Here is a 10645-nt window from a genome sequence, read left to right as displayed (position 1 = left end):
CATTAAACAAAACGAAGGGAATAAGAACAGTCCCTTATACCAAAATGGTTTCCTTAGACACGCGTGTCAAGCTTTCGTCCCTGTGCAATACGATGAAAAGTGTTAGAATGAGAAACATAGAAGGAAATAACAAACAAATGAAATCAACAACAGAAGTAAGTCGTGCATTTGTGGTTACAGCAGCAATTGACCTTACCACGTGGGAGATTATAGCTACCTGCGTGACATTCGAGTCCAAGAAAATCAACAATGTGGAATTGCTTACTTGGATAATTGTTGATTGAACAAAAAGAAGGGAATAAGAACAGTCCCTTATACCAAAGTGGTTTCGTTAGACACGTGTGTCAAGCTTTCGTCCCTGTGCAATACGATGAGAAGTGTTAGAATGAGAAACATTGAAGGAAATAACAAACAAATGAAATCAACTTTAGAAGTCAGTCGTGCATTTGTGGTTACAGCAGCAATTGACCTTACCACGTGGGAGATTATAGCTACCTTCGTGACATCCGAGTCCAAGATAATCAACAATGTGGAATGGCCTGTTTGGATAATTGTTGATTAAACAAAAAAAGAGAATAAGAACAGTCCCTTATACCAAAGTGGTTTCCTTAGACACGTGTGTCAAGCTTTCGTCCCTGTGCAATACGATGAAAAGTGTTAGAATGAGAAACATAGAAGGAAATAACAAACAAATGAAATCAACAACAGAAGTCAGTCGTGCATTTGTGGTTACAGCAGCAATTGACCTTACCACGTGGGAGATTATAGCTACCTGCGTGACATTCGAGTCCAAGAAAATCAACAATGTGGAATGGCTTACTTGGATAATTGTTGATTGAACAAAAAGAAGGGAATAAAAACAGTCCCTCACACCAAAGTGGTTTCCTTAGACACGTGTGTCAAGCTTTCGTCCCTGTGCAATAAGATGAGAAGTGTTAGAATGAGAAACATTGAAGGAAATAACAAACAAATGAAATCAACATAAGAAGTCAGTCGTGCATTTGTGGTTACAGCAGCAATTGACCTTACCACGTGGGAGATTATAGCTACCTTCGTGACACCCGAGTCCAAGATAATCAACAATGTGGAATGGCCTACTTGGATAATTGTTGATTAAACAAAAAAAAGAATAAGAACAGTCCCTTATACCAAAGTGGTTTTCTTAGACACGTGTGTCAAGCTTTCGTCCCTGTGCAATTCGATGAAAAGTGTTAGAATGAGAAACATAGAAGGAAATAACAAACAAATGAAATCAACAACAGAAGTCAGTCGTGCATTTGTGGTTACAGCAGCAATTGACCTTACCACGTGGGAGATTATTGCTACCTGCGTGACATTCGAGTCCAAGAAAATCAACAATGTGGAATGGCTTACTTGGATAATTGTTGATTGAACAAAAAGAAGGGAATAAAAACAGTCCCTCATACCAAAGTGGTTTCCTTAGACACGTGTGTCAAGCTTTCGTCCCTGTGCAATAAGATGAGAAGTGTTAGAATGAGAAACAGTGAAGGAAATAACAAACAAATGAAATCAATATTAGAAGTCAGTCGTGCATTTGTGGTTACAGCAGCAATTGACCTTACCACGTGGGAGATTATAGCTACCTGCGTGACATCCGAGTCCAAGAAAATCAACAATGTGGAATAGCCTACTTGGATAATTGTTCATTAAACAAAAAGAAGGGAATAAGAACAGTCCCTTATACCGAAGTGGTTTCCTTAGACACGTGTGTCAAGCTTTCGTCCCTGTGCAATACGATGAGAAGTGTTAGAATGAGAAACATTGAAGGAAATAACAAACAAATGAAATCAACATTAGAAGTCAGTCGTGCATTTGTGGTTCCAGCAGCAATTGACCTTACCACGTGGGAGATTATAGCTACCTGGGTGACATCCGAGTCCAAGAAAAGCAACAATGTGGAATGGCCTACTTGGATAAGTGTTGATTAAACAAAAAAAAAATAAGAACAGTCCCTTATACCAAAGTGGTTTCCTTAGACACGTGTGTCAAGCTTTCGTCACTGTGCAATACGATGAGAAGTGTTAGAATGAGAAACATTGAAGGAAATAACAAACAAATGAAATCAACATTAGAAGTCAGTCGTGCATTTGTGGTTACAGCAGCAATTGACCATACCACGTGGGAGATTATAGCTACCTGCGTGACATCCGAGTCCAAGAAAATCAACAATGTGGAATGGCTTACTTGGATAATTGTTCATTAAACAAAAAGAAGGGAATAAGAACAGTCCCTCATACCAAAGTGGTTTCCTTAGACACGTGTGTCAAGCTTTCGTCCCTGTGCAATACGATGAGAAGTGTTAGAATGAGAAACATTGAAGGAAATAACAAAAAAATGAAATCAACAACTGAAGTCAGTCGTGCATTTGTGGTTACAGCAGCAATTGACCTTACCACGTGGGAGATTATAGCTACCTGCGTGACATCCGAGTCCAAGAAAATCAACAATGTGGAATGGCCTACTTGGATAATTGTTGATTAAACAAAAAAAAAAAAATAAGAACAGTCCCTTATACCAAAGTGGTTTCCTTAGACACGTGTGTCAAGCTTTCGTCCCTGTGCAATACGATGAGAAGTGTTAGAATGAGAAACATTGAAGGAAATAACAAACAAATGAAATCAACATTAGAAGTCAGTCGTGCATTTGTGGTTACAGCAGCAATTGACCTCACCACGTGGGAGATTATAGCTACCAGCGTGACATCCGAGTCCAAGAAAATCAAAAATGTGGAATGGCCTACTTGGATAATTGTTGATTAAACAAAAAAAAAATAAGAACAGTCCCTTATACCAAAGTGGTTTCTTTAGACACGTGTGTCAAGCTTTCGTCCCTGTGCAATACGATGAGAAGTGTTAGAATGAGAAACATTGAAGGAAATAACAAACAAATGAAATCAACAACAGAAGTCAGTCGTGCATTTGTGGTTACAGCAGCAATTGACCTTACCACGTGGGAGATTATAGCTACCTACGTGACATCCGAGTCCAAGAAAATCGACAATGTGGAATGGTTTACTTGGATAATTGTTGATTGAACAAAAAGAAGGAAATAAGAACAGTCCCTTATACCAAAGTGGTTTCCTTAGACACCTGTGTCAAGCTTTCGTCCCTGTGCAATACGATGAGAAGTGTTAGAATGAGAAACATTGAAGGAAATAACAAACAAATGAAATCAACAACAGAAGTCAGTCGTGCATTTGTGGTTACAGCAGCAATTGACCTTACCACGTGGGAGATTATAGCTACCTGCGTGACATCCGAGTCCAAGAAAATCAACAATGTGGAATGGCCTACTTGGATAATTGTTGATTAAACAAAAAAAAAAAAATAAGAACAGTCCCTTATACCAAAGTGGTTTCCTTAGACACGTGTGTCAAGCTTTCGTCCCTGTGCAATACGATGAGAAGTGTTAGAATGAGAAACATTGAAGGAAATAACAAACAAATGAAATCAACATTAGAAGTCAGTCGTGCATTTGTGGTTACAGCAGCAATTGACCTCACCACGTGGGAGATTATAGCTACCAGCGTGACATCCGAGTCCAAGAAAATCAACAATGTGGAATAGCCTACTTGGATAATTGTTCATTAAACAAATAGAAGGGAATAAGAACAGTCCCTTATACCGAAGTGGTTTCCTTAGACACGTGTGTCAAGCTTTCGTCCCTGTGCAATACGATGAGAAGTGTTAGAATGAGAAACATTGAAGGAAATAACAAACAAATGAAATCAACATTAGAAGTCAGTCGTGCATTTGTGGTTCCAGCAGCAATTGACCTTACCACGTGGGAGATTATAGCTACCTGGGTGACATCCGAGTCCAAGAAAAGCAACAATGTGGAATGGCCTACTTGGATAAGTGTTGATTAAACAAAAAAAAAATAAGAACAGTCCCTTATACCAAAGTGGTTTCCTTAGACACGTGTGTCAAGCTTTCGTCACTGTGCAATACGATGAGAAGTGTTAGAATGAGAAACATTGAAGGAAATAACAAACAAATGAAATCAACATTAGAAGTCAGTCGTGCATTTGTGGTTACAGCAGCAATTGACCATACCACGTGGGAGATTATAGCTACCTGCGTGACATCCGAGTCCAAGAAAATCAACAATGTGGAATGGCTTACTTGGATAATTGTTCATTAAACAAAAAGAAGGGAATAAGAACAGTCCCGCATACCAAAGTGGTTTCCTTAGACACGTGTGTCAAGCTTTCGTCCCTGTGCAATACGATGAGAAGTGTTAGAATGAGAAACATTGAAGGAAATAACAAAAAAATGAAATCAACAACTGAAGTCAGTCGTGCATTTGTGGTTACAGCAGCAATTGACCTTACCACGTGGGAGATTATAGCTACCTGCGTGACATCCGAGTCCAAGAAAATCAACAATGTGGAATGGCCTACTTGGATAATTGTTGATTAAACAAAAAAAAAAAAATAAGAACAGTCCCTTATACCAAAGTGGTTTCCTTAGACACGTGTGTCAAGCTTTCGTCCCTGTGCAATACGATGAGAAGTGTTAGAATGAGAAACATTGAAGGAAATAACAAACAAATGAAATCAACATTAGAAGTCAGTCGTGCATTTGTGGTTACAGCAGCAATTGACCTCACCACGTGGGAGATTATAGCTACCAGCGTGACATCCGAGTCCAAGAAAATCAACAATGTGGAATGGCCTACTTGGATAATTGTTGATTAAACAAAAAAAAAATAAGAACAGTCCCTTATACCAAAGTGGTTTCTTTAGACACGTGTGTCAAGCTTTCGTCCCTGTGCAATACGATGAGAAGTGTTAGAATGAGAAACATTGAAGGAAATAACAAACAAATGAAATCAACAACAGAAGTCAGTCGTGCATTTGTGGTTACAGCAGCAATTGACCTTACCACGTGGGAGATTATAGCTACCTACGTGACATCCGAGTCCAAGAAAATCGACAATGTGGAATGGTTTACTTGGATAATTGTTGATTGAACAAAAAGAAGGAAATAAGAATAGTCCCTCATTCCAAAGTGGTTTCCTTAGACACGTGTGTCAAGCTTTCGTCCCTGTGCAATACGATGAAAAGTGTTAGAATGAGAAACATTGAAGGAAATAACAAACAAATGAAATCAACAACAGAAGTCAGTCGTGCATTTGTGGTTACAGCAGCAATTGACCTTACCACGTGGGAGATTATACCTACCTGCGTGACATCCGAGTCCAAGAAAATCAACAATGTGGAATGGCTTACTTGGATAATTGATCATTATACAGAAAGAATGAAGTAAGAACAGTCCCTTATACCAATGTGGTTTCCATAGAAACGAGTGTCAAGCTTTCGTCCCTGTGCAATACGATGAAAAGTGTAAGAATGAGAAACATAGAAGGAAAAAACAAACAAATGAAATCAACAACAGAAGTCAGTCGTGCATTTGTGGTTACAGCAGCAATTGACCTTACCACGTTAAAGATTATAGCTACCTGCGTGTCATCCGAGTCCAAGAAAATCAATAATGTGGAATGGCTTACTTGGATAATTGATCATTATATAGAAAAAAGGGAATAAGAACAGTCCCTTATACCAATGTGGTTTCCATAGACACGCGTGTCAAGCTTTCGTCCCTGTGCAATACGATGAAAAGTGTTAGAATGAGAAACATTGAAGAAGATAACAAACGAATGAAATCAACAACAGAAGTCAGTCGTGCATTTGTGGTTACAGCAGCAATTGACCTTACCACGTGGGAGATTATAGCTACCTGCGTGACATCCGAGTCCAAGAAAATCAACAATGTGGAATGGCTTACTTGGATAATTGTTCATTAAACAAAAAGAAGGGAATAAGAACAGTCCCTTATACCAAAGTGGTTTCCTTAGACACGCGTGTCAAGCTTTCGTCCCTGTGCAATACGATGAAAAGTGTTAGAATGAGAAACATTGAAGAAAATAACAAACAAATGAAATCAACAACAGAAGTCAGTCGTCCATTTGTGGTTACAGCAGCAATTGACCTTACCACGTGGGAGATTACAGCTACCTGCGTGACATCCGAGCCCAAGAAAATCAACAATATGGAACGGCTTACTTGGATAATTGTTCATTAAACAAAAAGAAGGGAATAAGAACAGTCCCTTATACCAAAGTGGTTTTCTTAGACACGTGTGTCAAGCTTTCGCCCCTGTGCAATACGATGAAAAGTGTTAGAATGAGAAACATTAAAGGAAATAACAAACAAATGAAATCAACAACAGAAGTCAGTCGTGCATTTGTGGTTACAGCAGCAATTGACCTTACCACGTAAAAGATTATAGCTACCTGCGTGTCTTCCGAGTCCAAGAAAATCAACAATGTGGAATGGCTTACTTGGATAATTGATCATTATACAGAAAAAAGGGAATAAGAACAGTCCCTTATACCAATATGGTTTCCATAGACACGTGTGTCAAGCTTTCGTCCCTGTGCAATACGATGAGAAGTGTTAGAATGAGAAACATTGAAGGAAATAACAAACAAATCAAATCAACAACAGAAGTCAGTCGTGCATTTGTGATTACAGCAGCAATTGACCTTACCACGTGGGAAATTATAGCTACCTGCGTGACATCCGAGTCCAAGAAAATCAACAATGTGGAATGACTTACTTGGATAATTGATCATTATACAGAAAGAATGAAGTAAGAACAGTCCCTTATACCAATGTGGTTTCCATAGACACGTGTGTCAAGCTTTCGTCCCTGTGCAATACGATGAAAAGTGTTAGAATGAGAAACATCGAAGAAAATAACAAACGAATGAAATCAACAACAGAAGTCAGTCGTGCATTTGTGGTTACAGCAGCAATTGACCTTACCACGTTAAAGATTATAGCTACCTGCGTGTCATCCGAGTCCAAGAAAATCAATAATGTGGAATGGCTTACTTGGATAATTGATCATTATACAGAAAAAAGGGAATAAGAACAGTCCCTTATACCAATGTGGTTTCCATAGACACGTGTGTCAAGCTTTCGTCCCTGTGCAATAAGATGAGAAGTGTTAGAATGAGAAACATTGAAGGAAATAACAAACAAATCAAATCAACAACAGAAGTCAGTCGTGCATTTGTGATTACAGCAGCAATTGACCTTATCACGTGGGAGATTATAGCTACCTGCGTGACATCCGAGTCCAAGAAAATCAACAATGTGAAACGGCTTACTTGGATAATTGTTCATTAAACAAAAAGAAGGGAATAAGAACAGTCCCTTATACCAATGTGGTTTCCTTAGACACGTGTGTCAAGCTTTCGTCCCTGTGCAATATGATGAGAAGTGTTAGAATGAGAAACATTGAAGGAAATAACAAACAAATCAAATCAACAACAGAAGTCAGTCGTGCATTTGTGATTACAGCAGCAATTGACCTTACCACGTGGGAGATTATAGCTACCTGCGAGACATCCGAGTCCAAGAAAATCAACAATGTGGAATGACTTACTTGGATAATTGATCATTATACAGAAAAAATGAAGTAAGAACAGTCCCTTATACCAAAGTGGTTTCCTTAGACACGTTTGTCAAGCTTTCGTCCCTGTGCAATACGATGAGAAGTGTTAGAATGAGAAACATTGAAGGAAATAACAAACAAATGGAATCAACAACAGGAGTCAGCCGTCCAATTGTGGTTACAGCAGCAATTGACCTTACCACGTGGGAGATTATAGCTACCCGCGTGTCATCCGAGTCCATGAAAATCAAGAATGTGGAATGGCTTATTTGGATAATTGTTCATTAAACAAAAAGAAAGGGAATAAGAACAGTCCCTTATACCAAAGTGGTTTCCTTAGACACGTGTGTCAAGCTTTCGTCCCTGTGCAATACGATGAAAAGTGTTAGAATGAGAAACATAGAATGAAATAACAAACAAATGAATCAACAACCGAAGTCAGTCGTGCATTTTTGGTTACAGCAGCAATTGACCTTACCACGTGGGAGATTATAGCTACCTGCAAGACATCCGAGTCCAAGAAAATCAACAATGTGGAATGGCCTACTCGGATAATTGTTGATTAAACAAAAAAAAGGAAATAAGAACAGTCCTTCATACCAAAGTGGTTTCCTTAGACACGTGTGTCAAGCTTTCATCCCTCAGCAATACGACAAAAAGTGTTAGAGTAAGAAACATTGAAGGAAATATCAAACGAATGAAATCAACAACAGAAGTCAACCGTCCAGTTTTGGTTACAGCAGCAATTGACCTTACCACGTGGGAGGAAATCAAAAATGTGGAATGGCTTAATAAGAAATATTGGAGGAAATAACAAACAAATGAAATCAACAACAGAAGTCAGCCGTCCAGTTTTGGTTACAGCAGCAATTGACCTTACCAATTGAGAGATTGTAGCTACATGCGTGACATCCGAGTCCAAGAAAATCAACAATGTGGAATGGCTTACTTGGATAATTGTTGATTAAACAAAAAAAAGGGAATAAGAACAGTCCCTCATACCAAAGTGGTTTTCTCAGACATGTGTGTCAAGCTTTCGTCCCTGTGCAATACGATGAAAAGTGTTAGAATGAGAAACATAGAAGGAAATAACAAACAAATGAAATCAACAACAGAAGTCAGTCGTGCATTTGTGGTTACAGCAGCAATTGACCTTTCCACGTGGGAGATTATAGATAGCTGCGTGACATCCTAGTCCAAGAAAATCAACAATGTGGAATGGCTTACTTGGATAATTGTTCATCAAAAAGAAAAAAGGGAAGAAGAGCAGTCCCTCATACCAAAGTGGTTTCCCTAGACACGTGTGTCAAGCTTTCGTCACTGTGCAATACGATGAAAAATGTTAGAATGAGAAACATTGAAGAAAATAACAAACGAATGAAATCAACAACAGAAGTCAGTCGTGCATTCGTGGTTACAGCAGCAATTGACCTTATCACGTGGGAGATTACAGCTACCTGCGTGACATCCGAGCCCAAGAAAATCAACAATGTGGAACGGCTTACTTGGATAATTGTTCATTAAACAAAAAGAAGGGAATAAGAACAGTTCCTTATACCAAAGTGGTTTCCTTAGACACGTGTGTCAAGCTTTCGTCCCTATGCAATACGATGAAAAGTGTTAGAATGAGAAACATTAAAGAAAATAACAAACAAATGAAATCAACAACAGAAGTCAGTCGTGCATTTGTGGTTACAGCAGCAATTGACCTCACCACGTGGGAGAATATAGCTACCTGCGTGACATCCGAGTCCAAGAAAATCAACAATGTGGAATGGCTTACTTGGATAATTGTCCATTAAATAAAAAGAAGGGAATAAGAACAGTCCCTTATACCAAAGTGGTTTCCTTAGACACGCGTGTCAAGCTTTCGTCCCTGTGCAATACGATGAAAAGTGTTAGAATGAGAAACATTGAAGAAAATAACAAACGAATGAAATCAACAACAGAAGTCAGTCGTGCATTTGTGGTTACAGCAGCAATTGACCTCACCACGTGGGAGAATATAGCTACCTGCGTGACATCCGAGTCCAAGAAAATCAACAATGTGGAATGGCTTACTTGGATAATTGTCCATTAAATAAAAAGAAGGGAATAAGAACAGTCCCTTATACCAAAGTGGTTTCCTTAGACACGCGTGTCAAGCTTTCGTCCCTGTGCAATACGATGAAAAGTGTTAGAATGAGAAACATTGAAGAAAATAACAAACGAATGAAATCAACAACAGAAGTCAGTCGTGCATTTGTGGTTACAGCAGCAATTGACCTTACCACGTGGGAGATTACAGCTACCTGCGTGACATCCGAGCCCAAGAAAATGAACAATGTGGAACGGCTTACTTGGATAATTGTTCATTAAACAAAAAGAAGGGAATAAGAACAGTCCCTTATACCAAAGTTGTTTCCTTAGAAACGTGTGTCAAGCTTTCGTCCCTGTGCAATACGATGAAAAATGTTAGAATGAGAAACATTAAAGGAAATAACAAACAAATGAAATCAACAACAGAATTCAGTCGTGCATTTGTGGTTACAGCAGCAATTGACCTTACCACGTAAAAGATAATAGCGACCTGCGTGTCATCCGAGTCCAAGAAAATCAACAATGTGGAATGGCTTACTTGGATAATTGATCATTATACAGAAAGAAGGGAATAAGAACAGTCCCTTATACCAATGTGGTTTCCATAGACACGTGTGTCAAGCTTTCGTCCCTGTGCAATACGATGAGAAGTGTTAGAATGAGAAACATTGAAGGAAATAACAAACAAATCAAATCAACAACAGAAGTCAGTCGTGCATTTGTGATTACAGCAGCAATTGACCTTACCACGTGGGAGATTATAGCTACCTGCGTGACATCCGAGTCCAAGAAAATCAACAATGTGGAATGGCTTACTTGGATAATTGATCATTTTACAGAAAGAATGAAGTAAGAACAGTCCCTTATACCAATGTGGTTTCCATAGACACGTGTGTCAAGCTTTCGTCCCTGTGCATTACGATGAAAAGTGTTAGAATGAGAAACATTGAAGAAAATAACAAACGAATGAAATCAACAACAGAAGTCAGCCGTCCAATTGTGGTTACAGCAGCAATTGACCTTACCACGTGGGAGATTATAGCTACCTGCGTGACATCCGAGTCCAAGAAAATCAACAA

This window comes from Harmonia axyridis, chromosome X, assembly GCF_914767665.1.
Source record: "Harmonia axyridis chromosome X, icHarAxyr1.1, whole genome shotgun sequence".
NCBI classification, from domain to species: Eukaryota; Metazoa; Arthropoda; class Insecta; order Coleoptera; family Coccinellidae; genus Harmonia; species Harmonia axyridis.
Note: the sequence above shows the minus strand (reverse complement) of the source record.